Source organism: Physeter macrocephalus, chromosome 3 (genome assembly GCF_002837175.3).
Source record: "Physeter macrocephalus isolate SW-GA chromosome 3, ASM283717v5, whole genome shotgun sequence".
In the NCBI taxonomy this organism is placed as follows: Eukaryota; Metazoa; Chordata; class Mammalia; order Artiodactyla; family Physeteridae; genus Physeter; species Physeter macrocephalus.
Genome location: NC_041216.1, coordinates 14086827 through 14098699, shown reverse-complemented (window position 1 = coordinate 14098699; position 11873 = coordinate 14086827). Strand labels below are relative to the sequence as shown.

Here is an 11873-nt window from a genome sequence, read left to right as displayed (position 1 = left end):
TCCGGGTAACTAATGGCAACTGGGCGGGGTGAGCCCGCGCTGCGGTAGCTCTTCGACGGAGAAAAACTACGACTCCCAGGTTGCTCCAGGCTTGGCCCGGCTTTTCCGCCCGCCCACTGGCTGCCGGTCTGGTGAGCGGCGAAGCGGATTGGCCGCGGCCGTGCGGGGCTCCCCAACTAGCAGGTTAGTGGGCGCCGCCGGCAGCAGACGTTGACCAGGAGCGGTGCGGGGGGGTGTAGGGGCCCCTGATCGCCATTCTGGAAACGGCCGGGCGCTGTCTCTGTAGCGTAGCCGCTGGCTGTGAGGCGCGGGGCGGGGGCGGAGACTGCGTGGCGCAGGCGCGGTGCTGGGCTTCTCCTGGGTCCCCAGACAGCTGGAGGAGATAAACAGAGGAGGAGGAGGGAGGGGAGTGCGTGTGTGAGAGCGCGCGAGGGAGTGTGAGTGTGTGTGAGCGCGGGTGTGAGGCGGTGCGCAGGGGCGGGCGGAGGCGCTGTCCGGCCCCGGCCAGGCGCCAGGCAGGGAGCATGGGAAGGGGCTAGAGCTGCCCGGGCCCCCCAGCCCCCTCCCCGGGATCCGCGCCCCCCCTCCGGGGAGAGGGGCCGGGCCCCCCGGACGGACATGGGCTCCTGAAGTTGCGCCGCCACCGGTCCTGGGAAGAGGCCTGACAGGTACGGGTAGCCGCCGCCCCCTGCTCTCCGCGGGCGCCGAGGCGAGGACCGGCTCCGGCAGCCTCAGCACACGGGCCGCCAGCTCTGGGCCGGCCCCAATCCTGCCGGCCCGGGGGCCTGAACCCGTCCGCCTGAGGGCTCCGGGGTGTCCCGAGAAGGGGCAGGCCTCGCCGGGTCGGAGGGCAGAGTGGGCCGGGGGCGGGGTGGGGACGGAGGGCTGGCAGGGACGTGGGGGGAAGGCTCTGAGAGTTCAGGGAGGCTCTTCCGAGGGAGAGGTGGAAGTCGTCCCATCACGGGACTTTTTTGCGGAGTTTTTGTTTGACATCTGATCTGGCGCGGGTCTCAGGAAGAAGGGGGCAGGTGGAAGTGTCGGGAGGGCAACGTTGACCTGACCTGCTCTTTCTTAGTTTCCATCTGTGTGTGTGTGTGTGTGTGTGTGTCCGTCCCCGTGTCCAGTCCAGGCTTCTGGCAGCCGCAGATGCCTTCAGTGGCCCATCCTGGCACCAAACTGAACTCTGCCGAGGTGTTTCCACCAGGCGACTGTAGCGCCCGTACAAAGGGCCTTTACTTGGGAACTGGCTATTCAGTACCCACTTCAAAGGGCAAATGGGAAGTGTGGAGTAGGAGAGAGACTGCGACCCAGCAGGATCCAATTCTCGTTGCTGAAAACTGCAGTGAGACGCCCCCTTGCCAGACAGGTTGAATTCGCATAGTGCCCTCTGGCTCTCTCTTCTGCAGGTGTACTACTAGGGTCTCTACAGGGTCTCTAGAAAAGAGGCTTCAGGATTTATGACTAATGTCTAACAACCTATTTGACTATTTCCTCCAAAGGCCTTTCCTTCTCTGACTTTCTTTAACTTCCTGAGGTAGTGGTAAAGCAACTTTAAAAAGTTTTCCTCTCAAGTTAGTGAGTTTAAAAGCCTGGTAGGGTGGATGTAGCTTCCCCATTCTTCCCAAAGATGGGGTAGATGATCAGGGCAAAGTGGCAGTTAAGTCTTCCCTTTTAATAAAGCCTGAAACAGTTTTGAGAAGATTATTCTGAGGTCACCTCCTGCCTCAAAGGCATTATGAAATCCCCACCTAGGGCACAGGTATGCCCAGTGGCCTCACTTAGCTTTTCTGTACATTGCAGTCCTCCTTGAGTGGCCAGTCTCTGTTCACTAAGTTGAAGGAGCTACTAAAGGCTATTTTTGGTTTGAATTCTGGCTGCTTCTTCTTTGTAATTATATTTTTAAAGGGATTGAATTGAATCTTGGCTATTGAGCATAGTGATAACCAGATCCTCTATCACAGGCCAAGGAGTAATTAGCAGGGCTCCTTTGGGCCGAGTCTAAGACTAACAATGGATTTTTTCATTGCAGTTTGTTGTGTTTCATCGGCAGGTGGGAAACAACCTTTTCTGCCATCGTTTGTGATCATGCCGCTTAATTCTGGAGTCCAGCTATCCTTCCCTCTTAACCTATTTGGGGACACTTACGTTCAAGTCACATCCCACTTTGTAGAAGCAGTGCTTTGGGTCAACTCTGAAGAATAACTGAACAACAATTCATATTTCTGCCTGGGACTCCTTCCCTTGGGGTCATTGAAGGAAAGAGAATATGTGTAGTGATTGTGGTGATGGTGTTAACATTGACGATTTGCCAGTTTTGAGTTTTAAAGTTGTCAAACAGCTGACAGTTTTTCTAGCTGGTAAGAACTCATGGGACATCCTATGGACGGTATTTTCACGCATGTGGGCTTCAGAATCTGGAAGGATACAACTGAAGAAGCCCCCTGCTAAAATCTGTGGCTCTTAAGGGGCTAACTGCTGGGAAGACCCAAAACTGTGACTTTAATTATTCTTCAATTATTTTTATTTTTCTTCTCTCCTTTTTGAATTAAGGAGTATAGCCCACGTGTGCAGTCCTGGATCTCAGAGAGGGAGTCATAGACAACGTGTAATGTGGTGATACTTAACCTTTTCTTTTGGGCCACTGGTTTAATGATCCATTCTGTTTCCTTTCTTCTTTTATCCTCACCTTTCCAGATTCTCCACTGCATCTTTGGGTTGCCAAACCCATATAATTCTTAGGCTGTGCTTTCTTCTCAGCTGTCTAATAAGCTCTTCAAAAACCCAAGCCCTGACAGTTGCCGTCAGAAACCAGTCCCTTGGTGTTACGTTTAATTCTGGCTAATTTACTTTGAGGGATATTTACTAATTGGAATACATCCTAAAAAGTGACTGACATTTATTGAGGGCCTGGTATATGTCACGTTCTGTGCTAGGTAGTGTTCTTACTTTATCTAATTTAACCTTCATGACTACCGTGTGAAGTGAAAGTTTTTCCTATTATACATATGAAGACACAGGTTCAGAGAGGTAGAATAACTTGCTTAAGGTCACACAGCTAGTAAGTGAAAGGATCAGAATTCAGACCCAGGTCTGTCTCCTCAGGGACACTTGAGCAAGAGCTGAAAGAACCAAAGCTAAGAGCCTGGGGGAACACATACTTGAAGAACTGTCTTTGGAAAGGGAACTGGGCTTTCTCTGTGTGATTCTGCAAGGCAGCACTAGGTAGGATCAAAGGATGGAAATTCCAAGAGGGTAGATGTTGGCTTGACAGGAGAGAATTTGGCTTTCTCAAAACAAAATGGGCTGCCTTGTGGGGGAGTGAGTTACCCATCATTGGAGGTAGTCAAGCAGAGGCTTTGCCACTTCTTATCAAGGATATGTTAGAGGAGTTCATACTTATGTAGTTAAATTGGACTGAGGTTTTTTTTAGTATTTTAAGCTCTCTTATTATATAAAAATTATATCAAATTCCTGTCATTTTTATCTGTAAAAAAACTCATATGTATTGAATACTTACTTTGTGCCTGGCACTTGCTGAACACTTTTCCTACAATATTTCATTTAATCTTCAGAAGTCCCCTGAGGTAAGCATTATCACTATTCCCATTTTACAAATGAGGAAACTGAGGGTCCAGAAAGTTGAAAAATATGCCGGAGGTTACGCAGCTAGTAGGAGTAGGGCTGATATTTGAACCTATGTCTGCACCTTCTTAGCTGTGTAACTTAGAGTAAAAGCACGTGTTCTCTCTGAGCTATACTTTCTTCATATGTGAAATGAGCACCTACCTTACAGTGGGTATATAAGGACTAAATGATGTAATACATGCTTTTCACTAGATCTCGTCTTTTGCCCCTGAGAGCCTGGATTTGCGGGTAAAGGGCTGCCACTTTGGTTTCTTCAGGTTGAATTCAGGCCTGACTGAAACCCTGAGAGTTCTGGGTTCATTCTTGGTACTATTAGTAACAGCTGCTGACTCCACAAAGGGCTTTGTGGCATTAGTAACTAATACCTTAAAAACTTGAGGCCTGAATAAGAGGAGTATTCAGCCAACAGGTTGGAGTATTGGAGGCAGTGTCAGAAGCTGTGTGGAAAGAAAATTCTCACCCTATTGTAGAATCAGATTCAGGATCACTGTTTGCATTTTTATATTTAATGTCTTATTTTAGGGTGAACAAGGTCACAACTGCTAGAGCTGTGACAGAGCTGGATGCCAAGAATAATAACCCTTAATCCTCCCTGTAGCCATCTGGGGAGGTATTAACCCCATTTTCTTGGGGAAGGGGGCAGAGCAGGATCAGTCCTTGCCCAGGTAGCTATCTACAAGCTCTCTAGAGGCAGTGTTAGGATCAGGACCTTGGTAAAATTTTGTCCTTGTTCATAACCCCCAGATTCTATTTTCAGAAAGCATAAAACTGTGCTTATTCCTGAACCTTTTAGAGAGCCTTTATCAGAATGGGAGGCAGGCGTTTTTGGTCAGGGAGCTTCATCAGTTGAGGCCTGAGTGTTTGGGTGCCAGTGGCTTACCTGGTTCCCTCTTGAGTCAGACATCTGGATGTAACACAGCTGCAAATGAATCAGAAAGGAAGCATTTCCAAGTTGATTGGCTTAGTTTTCCGTGACCTTTCTGCTAGGAGTAAAGTTAGAGGGCGAAACTTAAAAGGCTTCCCTGTGAAAGGTACTTTGAGTTGTGGCAGAATTTGAAAAGATGCAAGTTAAAGGCAAAATGCAAGACTGTGGATGCTCTTGAATACAGTGAGAAAGGATAGCATTATCAGAATATGCTTCCATTTCTCTTCCTGTTCCCTTCCATTACCTTAAGGTAATTGTGGCCCTAGGAGAAGGCAGATAAATTATCTATGATCACTGAAAAGCAAAGCTCTGAAAACATCAGGAAAAGTTTTCACAAAACCCAAATCGCGATACAGAGCCATACAGGCAGAGAAGACATCAAGGTGAGTTTTCATCCAGAGCCTCCCACAAGTGAAGCATTTCTTAGGATGGCCTTCCACAGAGAAAGCTTCAGTCAGCCCCACATGGAATCATTTAAGCCAGGAGCCTCAAAGATGGCAGAGAACTTTTCCAAAGATGCTTTGCCGATGGGCTTGTCCTACCATCCACACCTTTCTCAGATGATGTCCTTGTGCCAACTTAGTCCATGACCCTGAAATGCAATCTTTAAATTTGTGTTTGAGACCAGCAGAGTCAAGGTGATTTTGATTCCTCAGCCTAACCCTAAGAAACAGAGACAAAGTTTCTATTGGGGAAGACTGCTTGGATGTGGTCTGATTAAAGATAATAGTAGTAACTTTTTTAGTGGCCAACAGCCTGGGTCCTGGAGTTAAGCTATCTAGTTTGACTCTTCATTTAATTACTGTAACTTTGGGCAAGTTAACTTCTCCATGCCTCAGATCCTTCATCTATAAAATGAGGATAATAGTAGTACCTGTCTCACAGGGCTGTTATGAAGGGTCTGTCAGATAATACTTGTAAAATGTTTAGAATGTTCAATAAATATTATTTACTGTGCTCAGTGTCAGGCATTTTACATATGTGGCTCTTCCATTCCTCATCAGTCTGTGAAGGTAGGCTTTATCATCCCCGTTTTTTTTTTAAATTTATTTATTTATTTATTTATTTTTGGCTGCACCAGGTCTTAGTTGTGGCGCGCAAGATCTTCGTTGCAGCATGTTTAGTTGAGGCATGTGGGATCTTTAGTTCTGGTATGCAGACTCTTAGTTGCGGCATGCATGTGGGATCTAGTTCCCCGACCAGGGATCAAACCTGAGCCCCCTGCATTGGGAGCGTGGAGTCTTACCCACTGGACCACCAGGGAAGTCCCATCATCTCTGTTTTATAGATTGGGAAACTGAGGTTTAGAAATGCTGTCACACAGAAAGTAGGTGGCAGAACTGGATTGAACTTTAGGTCTGTCAGACTCCACAGCCCAACTCTTTTTATTTTATTATACTAGTTCCAATTACCTTTATGCATTGGAAGTGCTTTTTTTTTTCCTATAGGATTGCTTCAGTAGGAAAACCATCGCAAATAGAGTGAAAGGAAACTTGCATACATCTTTTGCATAATTCAGAATGTTGAAAGGGGGTCACCTGTCACTCAGTGAGAGCACCTCCGTGCAGTAGTAGGCAGCAAGTCCAGAGGAAAGAGAATACAGATGACTTGGGTTCCATCTCCACTCTACTGCTACCTAGCAGTGTGTCCTTAGAATTATGGGATAAGGGTATTGGAATGGGTTTTGCAGCTCATCTCAGAGTCTACCTCTCATTTTACAGATGGGAAAATAGGCTGAGGGAATGAAATGTCATACTCAGAGTCACACAGCCAGTTAGAGGCAGATCTTGGCCTGGAGCACAAGACCCTAATCCCGGTTTAGTGCTTCTTCCTCAGTACCACATAGCATTGTGCTTCAGTTCTCCCTCGTTAAATGGGGATGATAATAACTTTCTAGCTTCCTCACAAGATTGTTGTGAAGTTCAAATGAAAAGCATGAACAAAAGCATTCTGATAGGTATAAAACACTGTTTGTATGCAAGGTAGTCATGCTGTTATTCATTGAGCAAGTATTTATTGGTACCTGCTAAGCCCACATCACTCCTTGGGGACCCAGGAGGATCAATAGATGAATCAGATAAAGAGCTGGCCCTCAGGATGCTTTTAGTCTTTTAAGGAAGAGAAGCCACATAAATAACTACTGTTCAAGTTAGGAGACAGATGAAAGAAAGGGTGAGAACTAAATTTTCTTTTCATAAGTTGTCATTTTGAGGTAGAGAAAAGAAGAAAGTGTTTTGGGACTTTTCCTCCTTTACAATTGAGATATAATTTACTTACCATAAAACCTACCCTCTTAATGTGTGCAAATCTGCACTTTTTAATATATTCACAAAGTTGTGCAACCATCACCAATATCTAATTCTGGAACATTTTCATCACCCCCCAAAAGAAACCCATACCCTTTAGCTATCACTGCCTACCCCCCAATCATCCCATCTTCTCCCTCAACACTAGACAACCACTAATCTACTTTCTGTCTCTATAGCTTTTTCTATTCTTGACATTTCATATAAATGGATTCATACAATATGTGGCCTTTTGGGACTGGCTTCTTTCCCTTAACACAATGTTTTCAAGTTTCATCCATGTTATGGATGAATCAGTACTTCATTCCTTTTTTCATTCCTTCATTCCTTGATTCAGCATGAATCAGTACTTCATTCCTTTTTATGGAAGAATAATATTCCATATATGGATATACCACATTTTATTTATCCATTGATGGACATTTGGGTTGTTTCTACTTTGGGGATATTATAAACAATGCTGCTATGAGTGTTCATGTACAAGTTTTCATGTGGACATAGGTTTTCATTTCTCTTGGGTATATACCTAGGAGTAGAATTTCTGGGTCATATGGTCACTCTAAGTTTAACTTTTTGAGAGGAGGTTTTTCTTAAACGATTTTTTCTTATTGAAAATAATACTGTCACTCACACTTAGTATTTACAGTGTGCCAGTTATCCCATGTAATCCTCATAACAGCCCTGAGGTAGGTACAATCATTATCTCTGTTTAACAGTTGAAAAAACAGCCAGTGTTTCTTGAATTATCAAATGCCAGGTATTGTGCTAAGTGTTTTACAATGCATTACCTCATTAATGCTCCCAATAACCCTGTGAGATAGATATTATTACATATACCTATATAGCAGGTAAAAACAAAAATAAAACAAAAAACCCAGGAGCTTAAGAGTAAACAGTTTTGCCCAAGAACACAACCTAGTGTGTGGTAGAGCCAGATTCAAACTCAAGTTTCTTTCCATCCAAAGCTAGTTTCTAATGACTATTTCCACATTAACACGAAACGATAAAAGTTTACAGTAGAATACTTGGAAAATACACAGGAACAGAAAGAAAAATGTATCACCTGTTGTCCTACCAGAGACATGACCACTGGCTGACAATTTTGGTGCATATCCTTCTTGTTATAGCGTTACATATGTACATTTTTTGGTTTGTATTTTTTTCCCCAAGGCTGGGATGGCTATATATATGTCTTAAACCTGATTTTTAAACTAAAATGTTTAATGGTTTTTCCATTTCATTAAGCAGTCTTCCATGTTTTGAATGACTCTATAATAGGAAACAAAGTGGGTTTTTTGGGGGTTTTTTGCCGCATCACGAGGCTCGTGGGAACTTCGTTCCCCAACCAGGAATCGAACCCGGTTCCCCGGCAGTAGAAGCACGGAGTCCTAACCACTGGACGGACGGCCAGGGAATTCCCGGAAAGAAAGATTTTTAAAAGGGCTTTATTAGAGAGAATTCCAAATGTATACAAAGTAAAGAGAAGAGTATAATAAACCGCCATGTACTCATCATCCTATCTCAATAACTGTCAACATCCTGCCATTCTTGTTTCACCTATACCTCCCCTGTTTTCCACCCACCCATTCTTTTTTTTTTTTTTTTTTTTTTTTGTGTGCGTGTGTTACGCAGGCCTCTCACTGTTGTGGCCTCTCCCGTTGCGGGGCACAGGCTCCGGTTTTCCACCCACCCATTCTTTTTTTTTTTTTTTTTTTTTTTTGTGTGCGTGTGTTACGCAGGCCTCTCACTGTTGTGGCCTCTCCCGTTGCGGAGCACAGGCTCCGGATGCGCAGGCCCAGCGGCCATAGCTCACGAGCCCAACCGCTCCGCGGCATGTGGGATCTTCCCGGACCGGGCCATGAACCCGTGTCCCCTGCATCGGCAGGTGGACTCTCAACCACTGCGCCACTAGGGAAGCCCCACCCATTCTATTTTTTAGGTAAATTTTAGAAACATGAACACACACTAATCTTGATTGTATGATTTTAACAAATGGATATACCCTTGTGAACCTACCTCCAATATCCATGAAATCATACTCCCATCAATATATAGAGAGCCTTCTATCACTCTAGAAAGTTCTCAGGTGTCCTATTCTTGCCAATCTCCACACTCCCAGGCAACACTTCTGAATTTTTTTTAACTATACTTTGCCTGTTTTAGAACTTCATATAGATGGAATCATACAGTATGTACTTTATGTCTGGCTTCTGTTGCTCAGAATCTAAGAGATTCTTCCATGTTGTTGCCTGTATTAGTAGTTCCTTTTTAAAAAAAAATATAATAACTTTGTTGGGATATAATCCATATGCCATATAATTCATGCATTTAAAGTATTCAATTCATTGGTTTTTAGTAGACTCACAGATGTGCAACAATCACCACAGTCAATTTTAGGACATACTTATCACCTCAAGAAGAAACTCCAAACCACAGTGAAATACCACTTCACATTATAGCCACGAAGATGGCTATAATTAAAAAAAAAAAAGTGTTGGTGAGGGTGTGGAGAAAGTGGGACCCTTATACATTGGCTGGTGAGACTGTAAAATGGTGCAGCTACTATGGAAAACAGTTTGGCGATTCCTCAAATAGTTAAACATAGAATTACCATATGACCCAGCAATTTGGGTATATACCCAAAAGAATTGCAAACAAGTACTCAAACAGAGACTTGTACATGAATGTTTATAGCAGCACTATTCACAATGGATGAATGGATAAACACAATGTGGCATAGCAGTGCAATGGAATAGTACTCAGCCATAAAAAGGAACGAAGTACTGATATGTGCTACAACATGGATGAACCTCAAAACATTATAATACGTGAAAGAGGCCAGACACAAAAAGGCCACAAATTGTAGGATTCCATTTATATGAAAAATCTAGAATAGATATATCCATAGATACAGAAAGTAAATTAGTAGTTGCCAGGTGCTGGGGGGAGGAGTGAATAGGGATTGACTGCTTAATGGGTATGAGGTTTTCTTTTGGGTTGATGGAAATGTTTTGGAATTAGCTAGAGGGGGTGGTCCCACAACATTGTGAATGTACTAAATACCACTGAATTGTACACTTTATTTTTTTTTAATTTTTTAAAAATTTATTTATACTCTTGGTTGCGATGGGTGGGCGTCTCATTGGGGTGGCTTCTCTGGTTGCAGAGCACAGGCTCTAGGTGCACGCGCTTCAGTAGTTGTAGTGCATGGGCTCCGTAGTTGTGGCTCGCGGGCTCTAGAGCGCAGGCTCAGTAGTTGTGGCGCATGGGCTTAGTTGCTCCGTGGCATGTGGGATCTTCCCGGACCAGGGCTCGAACCCGTGTCCCCTGCATTGGCAGGCGTATTCTTAACCACTGCGCCACCAGGGAAGCCCTGAATTGTACACTTTAAATGATTAATTTTATGTTACGTGAGTTTCAATTCAATTTTTAAAAAAAGGAAACATATCCTTTAGTTATCACCCCTCTACCTCCTGTCCCCTCCAGCCCCAAGAAATCACAAATGTACTTTCTATTTCTATAGATTTGCCTATTCTGGACTTTTTATATAAATGGACTTATATGATATGTGGGCTTCTTTCACATAGCATAATGTCTTCAAGTTTCATCCATGTTGTAGACATGTCTCAGTACTTCATTCCTTTTTCTGGCCAAATAACATTTGATTGTATGGCTAAACCACATTTTGTTTATCCATTGATCAGTTGTTGGACATTTCGGTGGTTTCTACCTTTTACCTATTGTGAATAATGTTACTATGTGCATTCTTGTACACGTTTTCTTTTTTTTTTAATGTCTTAATTGGAGTATAATTGCTTTACAATGGTGTGTTAGTTTCTGCTTTACAACAAAATGAATCAGTTATACATATACATATGTTCCCATATCTCTTCCCTCTTGTACACGTTTTCTTATGGAGTTTCTTTGTTGTTAACAAAGTCACTTTTTTCCTCCTGATCTTGCATTTCAAAGCTAGCAGAGGTGATAAAGACATCCTACTCTCTGTGCCCCACCATCCGCAATGGAATCCTCAATGTCAGCTTTGTTTCTCTGGTAGGGAATGAAATATGGAAGAAATGTTGTAACCATGCCAGTGAGTATAGATAACAGGAGTTATCAGGTCTTAGTAGAATTCAGGTTTGGTGGAAGTCTGTTAAGCACCTACCACAATCCAGGTATATATTTTGTACTTTCATGTATAGTTCATCATTTATTCCTCACAAAGATCCATTGAAGTAGGTTAGTATCCCTATTTTACAAATGAAGAAATTGAAACTCAGAAAGGTTAAGTAACTTGCACAACTACGGGGCTGAAATTCAGACCCAGGTGCCTAAGTATTTCAAGTCTGCTTCTCTTTCTGCTGCGTTAACCAGAGCCTAAACAAGGACTATGGCACACCTGAAATGGGTGGTTCCTCATGTTTGTTGGATATTACCAATTCAATCCTTGGTTCCAGATGAGTAATCTTCTCCAGATGTACTTTTTTCTAGCGTTTGTTAACCTTAGGCTCTTATATTACTGGTACCCTTTTCAATTTGAAGTATGAGATTAATTCCTCCAAATTTAACTGTTAGTTGAATTTTATTAGCTTCCTTTGTAACTCTACAAAGATGTGCCCATTGAAGAGTTTCCCAGTGGCCTAAGTTAAAAGTTTGTGGTTAATCATTAGAGAAATGCAAATCAAAACTACAATGAGATATTATCTCACACCGGTCAGAATGGCCATCATCAAAAAAATCTAGAAACAATAAATGCTGGAGAGGGTGTGGAGAAAAGGGAACACTCTTCCACTGTTGGTGGGAATGTAAATTGATACAGCCACTATGGAGAACAGTATGGCGGTTCCTTAAAAAACTAAAAATAGAACTACCATACGACCCAGCAACCCCACTACTGGGCATATACCCTGAGAAAACCATAATTCAAAACGAGTCATGTACCAAAATGTTCATTGCAGCTCTATTTACAATAGCCAGGACATGGAAGCAACCTAAGT

At 43.4% G+C, this 11873-nt stretch overlaps 1 protein-coding gene across 1 annotated transcript in view; it reads left to right on the top strand.

Annotated features, from left to right (window-relative positions):
• The first annotated feature begins 227 nt into the window (after positions 1 to 227).
• WDTC1 (WD and tetratricopeptide repeats 1) overlaps positions 228 to 11873 on the top strand; it is a 72157-nt gene continuing 60511 nt past the window's right edge. The window contains exon 1 of the mRNA XM_007120358.4: positions 228 to 668. The gene's annotated coding sequence lies outside the window, so the exon portion shown is untranslated. The remainder of the gene's footprint in view (positions 669 to 11873) is intronic.